Source organism: Diadema setosum, chromosome 18 (genome assembly GCF_964275005.1).
Source record: "Diadema setosum chromosome 18, eeDiaSeto1, whole genome shotgun sequence".
NCBI lineage: Eukaryota > Metazoa > Echinodermata > Echinoidea > Diadematoida > Diadematidae > Diadema > Diadema setosum.
Window position 1 is genome coordinate 28596389 of NC_092702.1, and position 6058 is coordinate 28602446.

Sequence of the window (6058 nt, forward strand, 5' to 3'; positions counted from 1 at the left end):
CATTTGGGTCTAGCCCATGAGGGCCTCTAGGGCACCACGATCATTAACGTTTTTTGTACAAATTATAATGATCTCCTCCCTTCATTGATGATTCCTCATGCCATGTTTGGTCAAAATCCAGCTCCCGGTTTTTTTTAGCAGAAAATAAAATTGAATAAAATCATGAAAATTTGCTATGAATTTGGGCCGCCTTAATGGGCATATCCACTTTTGAAACAAACTATGATTAAAAAAAAAAAAAGGAATCATTGAAACTGAAACAGTCCTGATGATCTCACAAAATTTCGAGAGTTTTTACTTACATTAATCACTTGATGAATTCACATTAGATCTAGAGAATCTATTTCTCTCTCTCCCTCTCCCTCTCTCTCTCTCCCTCTCTCTCTCTCCCTCTCTCTCTCTCTCTCTCTCTCTCTCTTTTAATATTACGTTGCCTTAAGAGTTTCTGGTTAAAACTTGGGCAGAGGTGACTCCGAAATAGTGCTGTGCAGCCCTGATTCCAGCTAGCAGTGCTTTTGGAGGCACCGAGGCCCATAGTTTTAACCAGAAACTCGAAATTAGTAGAGTTTTTTGGTTTATGTTTGGGATCAAAAATGTAAACACAAGAAGGGGAAAATATATGAGGAGAGAAGTCGTGTGGTGGATACGATGACTTGTCAGAATGGCTTTGTGATGTCACATTTGCTTTACTAGTACTTAAAATATTACATTCTGTACGAAGCAGCGCGCGATATCAAAATTACTTTGTGATGTCACAATTGCTCTGTGATATCAATTCACAAAGTGCACCATTTGAAAAAACGCCGTCATAAACAGCGACGTCATTTTCCATATTAATGTAATAGTGTACCATAGAGTGTCAAACAGGCCAACATTCTGAAATAGTTGAAATACATATTGAAATCACGTGAAGATCTTTCAACCAATCATTAGAAAATTATTTTTTAATATCCAAAATATGATGCGAAATATTAGCGTGTACAGAACATTACACTATTTCCAGAAGAACAAGCAGTTGACATGCACGATAATGAAGGTTTTCCCGCTTTCATCAGATTTGCATTCAAATTAATGAAGAGACACTCAAGTTCAAGCGATCTTCGTCAATGGTCTACTCTTATACACTATACACAGTTCATTTTTAATTCTTTGGGCATCCAATTTCGTTCCAAATCATTCCTTCTGAATTTATTCCATTTGGAGAAAAAAAAATAGTTCAATATGATAAGGACTCAAAATTGGCATTCATTATTCTACGTCAGCTGCATGATAGCCGTTCAATTTCGTCCCAAATGGCAAAATCATTTTCATTAATTGGCACACAAGTTTGCACTCTAAACGCTCGAGTTCAGATAACATAAACAAGTTTGTAGATCTATGTAGTTCACATTACATTTTTACATGTGAAATTCCCCTTTTTTTCACTGTTACATAATTTAATCACATAATAATCTAATTTTTCATTGCAAAATTTCATTGTATCATTTTATTTCAATGATATTTATATATTTCTTTCCTTTTTAATATTTTCTTCCACTTTCACTATATATCAACTATTGACAATATCGATATCACACTTACTTTCTTTGTCGCAAGAGTATAATCGCTAGTTACAGTGTAGATAATGTAGTCTAGCTGGTCGTCAAAATGTTTCAGGGACCATAGTTCTCCGTATTGGAGATATCTATGTAGGGCCTTTTGCCTCGAGCAGCTGCCAAAGTCGTGTATTATGAACGTATTGTGTTTGAAAGTGGAGCTTTACAAGCTGTTTTAATTCTGACGGTATGTGAGAGGAATGAGAAAGTTCAATAGGGGAGAGTGGGGTGAACTGGGATGCCGGAAAAGTGGGGCACCTCTCATATCTCAAAAAGTTTTGAACTAATCCGCTTTCAAGTCTTGTCACCTGTTATGCGTTTGGCATCAGAGTACAAGCATAATAATTATGGTAATTGCTCTGCAACAACTCAGCGGGAAAGTTTAATTTTGAAATATTTTTTCGGACACTTTTTGTAGTCTTTTACATTCAGTGTGAAGTGCTTTCTGAATTCATCGTACGGTTTTAGCAGGCACTTAGCATGCTATATGTAGGCCTTATGAGTTCCAGTAATTTGCATTAAAAGATTTTGCAAGATTAGCTAAATTGTGATGTTAGTCGCCATTTTGACTTTTTGGGGGTGCTGGGGTGAACTGGGACAGCATAGTCCCACTTCTCCCTGTATTCAAAGTTATGATAGAAATATCAAAGATTTTCTTATTACTTTCTTTAAATTCTGGATGCTTTTAATGCAACTGTCTCTGATGGACCATATAAATGGATATATCACGTTTTGCGATGAAACTTTTCATGTGTAAATATTCAAACACACACACACACACACATTCACGCACATTATTATATGATATGCTTGTAATATTGTCTAGCCTATAGGCATAGTTATTGTTTGTCCCACTTCTCCCACGGGGTGGCCCACTTCACCCCGATCAGAAGCCCCTTTTTTTTTCTTTTTTTAAACAATACCACAAATATGAGACTTTTAGGAATATGAAGTAACAACCCATCATGTGGCCCAGCATCAGTAGTCTGTCGGTCCGAGACATGAGAGCCCCATTAAAATATCAGAAATGTTATAGGAGGAAATTTCATCAAATCACAATTTTGTCCCACTTCTCCCCACTTTCCCCTATAAGGCAAACTGTCACAGTTTAAGGTATATAGGCATGCATAAAACATAAGCATTGGCAGAAAAATACTGCCCAAATTCTGTAAATGCTGTAAATTCTGTAAATCAATTAGAATGACACTTGTGGTAAGTGAAACGTTTTAGGCCCAGTACTTTTTTTTTAATACGTTGGAATTATGGATGATCCACAGGCCTATAGGCCTAAAGTAAACTATCATTCACTGTTTCGAACTTACACGAGTTAGTACTGAAATTATATTCCAGATGACAGGATTAGTATTTTCTTCGAGGCTGCACCCCGTTAAAAAAAAAAAGTGTTATTCCTCCTAACGCCTCAGAATCTAGTACAATTCCTGCCATCTTAGAATCCACAATATCATACAGAGCCTCTCTGTGCATGAGATCGTACAGTTTTGGTTGAGACCGAACTTCTCTTTTCTTATTTCTAACATTTTTTGATGAGGTAATGAAAAACTTCGTATGAAATATGAAAGAAAATGTAACTCCAAGACGAATTCAACGCTTATTTGATAAGAATTGGTTTTGAAATAGCTGAGATATCCAAAGCAGAGCGATCGTAATAAAAGGTGGGACCCACCTTTTATTACGATCGCGTTTTTTTTACTTTGTTTTTGAATGTCTCGGCCATTTCAAAACCGATTTTCATCAAATAAACTTTGAATTCCTCTTAGAATGGTATGCTCTGTACTATTTCATAAGTTGTTTCTTGGTACTCAGTATCTCGCAAAAAGTTAAAAGCCCAATCCTCATTTCCACCAATACTATACTATTGATTCATAGAATGACAAAGAGTTTATGAATGCATGTTATTTATAATATGCCAAGCGGCATGCAGGGATCAAGTGAGGATGGACCGTTTTTGCTCTTTCAGGGATACCATTGATAGAGTGCGTCTGCTAAATCTGTACGATCCCACGCAAGCGCGAGCATGCATCATATCAGCGAAGCCGGTGCCGTTGTTTATCATTGAGCGAGCTGATGAGCTAGCTGCTGGAGTCGCAGTGCAGTGCAATGCTTGGTGCAAAGCGGTACGGTGAAGCGAGTTCGCGGCAAGGACTGAACCCGGATCCACTGACACTGTTGCTGCTCATAAAGCTGTAGTTTGTGCCCAATAATTGGTGTGTCCATTACCGATTGATTGTAAGCCAGCTGTGCCCTTTTTTGTTGATTGACAAGCGGCATCACCTTCTTCGTGCTGCACACAGGTATGGGACGTAATGTATGTCAATTTTCTCTGAGTCTAGGACTAGACAACTACTTAGATCAGTAAGATCACCCATCCAAATACATGTCGGGTAGAACCCTCTAAAGTTAGATAGGGCGGAACGTGCGTATGATGACCCCGTTTGTTTCCGCCGGTATTGTAACTCACTTCCTCGTCGATATAGGAAAGTAGACGCATGATTGCCATGAAGGATGAATGCTCAATAATGCAATATACTCGTAACATTTAGCTAGCAGTGAGACCATGCGCATGGGTTAAGATCTGTGGACCGGCTGCTGCCTTGGCCATACATTTTGAAGAAGGGCTGTGTTCTGTTCGAAAAATATAATTCCCGTTTTGTTTGGAAGCGACTGTTCACAGTAACAACAGAAATTTGCATTATTTTAATATTAGGCCCTAAACTGTGGACTTCTAAAAGGGTTTGCATAGATTTAAACTTGAAGGAGTTTCAAATGCTTTCCTTTGCAGTGGACAGTCAGTGAGCTCCGTAATTAGCACAACAAATGAGAAAAGAAAATAGGGTTAAGTTCTCTTTATTAAAAACTTTTGAAGAGGAATTGAATTGAAACTTGAAACTAGCTGAAAGTTCAAACAAGCGCAAAGTGTGGAGTATTGTGAAAAGGTGACTGGGCACTGTTTTATCAAAAGATCTAGCCTAATTGATTTTAAATTTCCTTAAACACACAGGCTGCCATAGACTTATGATAGAAATCAACTTTATAATCAATTTTAACTCTTATAAAACAGGGCTCAGGACATTTAAATGGTTCTTATAGTATAGTACTACTAAACTACCACTGCTAGTCTGCGAGTAAGCTTGTTCCTTATCCTGGCTGACTTCCATAAGGTTGTCTTTCTAGCATAGAATATTGCCATTTATGTATTTAGACCTAGTAAAGTAGTAACTGCGACCAGCCCCAACGCGTACAGCGTTGGGGCTGCGCCGTTTTCGCATTCAGATCTTAAAGTTGTAGTCTCTTGTAGTGTTGTACAAAACGGGTGCCGTTCCGGCGCTAAATTTCCTTTATTTTTCAACAAAAACTACTAGGAATACTTACATGGGTCGATTAAACCTAAATGATTCCAATCGGCGACTGTTTGATGCATTTCATTGCTTATGATGCAGAAAATGTTGTCTTATAAGGCGAATTATCTTCAGCTCACCTTGTGCGCTTGTGCAAGTTATTGTGAGTTTAGTGAGCATCGGTGAACTGAAGATAATTCACCTTATAAGACAACATTTTCTGCATCATAAGCGATGAAATGCATCAAACAGTCGCCGATTGGAATCATTTAGGTTTAATCGACCCATGTAAGTATTCCTAGTAGTTTTTGTTGAAAAATAAAGGAAATATAGCACCGGAACGGCACCCGTTTTGTACAAGAGACTACAACATTAAGATCTGAATGCGAAAACGGCGCAGCCCCAACGCTGTACGCGTTGGGGCTGGTCGCAGTTAGTAAAGTAGTAGATACCCTGTTAGATGACATGCCCAGAAAAGTGAAATTGACATGATGCTGTGTAAAATGTGGGGACCATTTCTTATTAGACATCATGATACAATGTTGCATATCATGTAAACAATTTAAACATGATTATTTTTTCAGAATCTATGTTGAATCACAAATGAGGTGTTTATGTTTGAGTTGCATTTACCCATTTATGTACTTTATACCACTTTTAGTTTTAAATGTAAGTCCTAAAGTGTATTGTTTTTTTATCTCATGAAATCCTCATTATTACTTTTCATTAAATTGTATTAAATCAAACCTGCATTTGAAGTAGATTGTCAAGAAAAAACAAAATGTGATACTGTATTGGTATCAGTTCTATCATTGAACAAATGAACTCAATCAGATATCTAATATCAAACGTCAACTGGGCTAGCATGAAGTGTAGGAAATTGTTTGTGTAACATGTGTTGTGTGTGTGCGTGTGTGTGTGTGTGTGTGTGTATCAACTAGCAATCTTGTGTCCTTGATGTGTGTTAACAGAAATGAAAGTGCTTTTTACTTTTTATACCAGGTCCTGATACCACTAGTCTGTGCATGTCTCTGCTGTCACATGTTCATGCTGCAGATTTTCCTTCATATATGTCCTGAGTAGGGTATATCTTGATCCATGACCTCA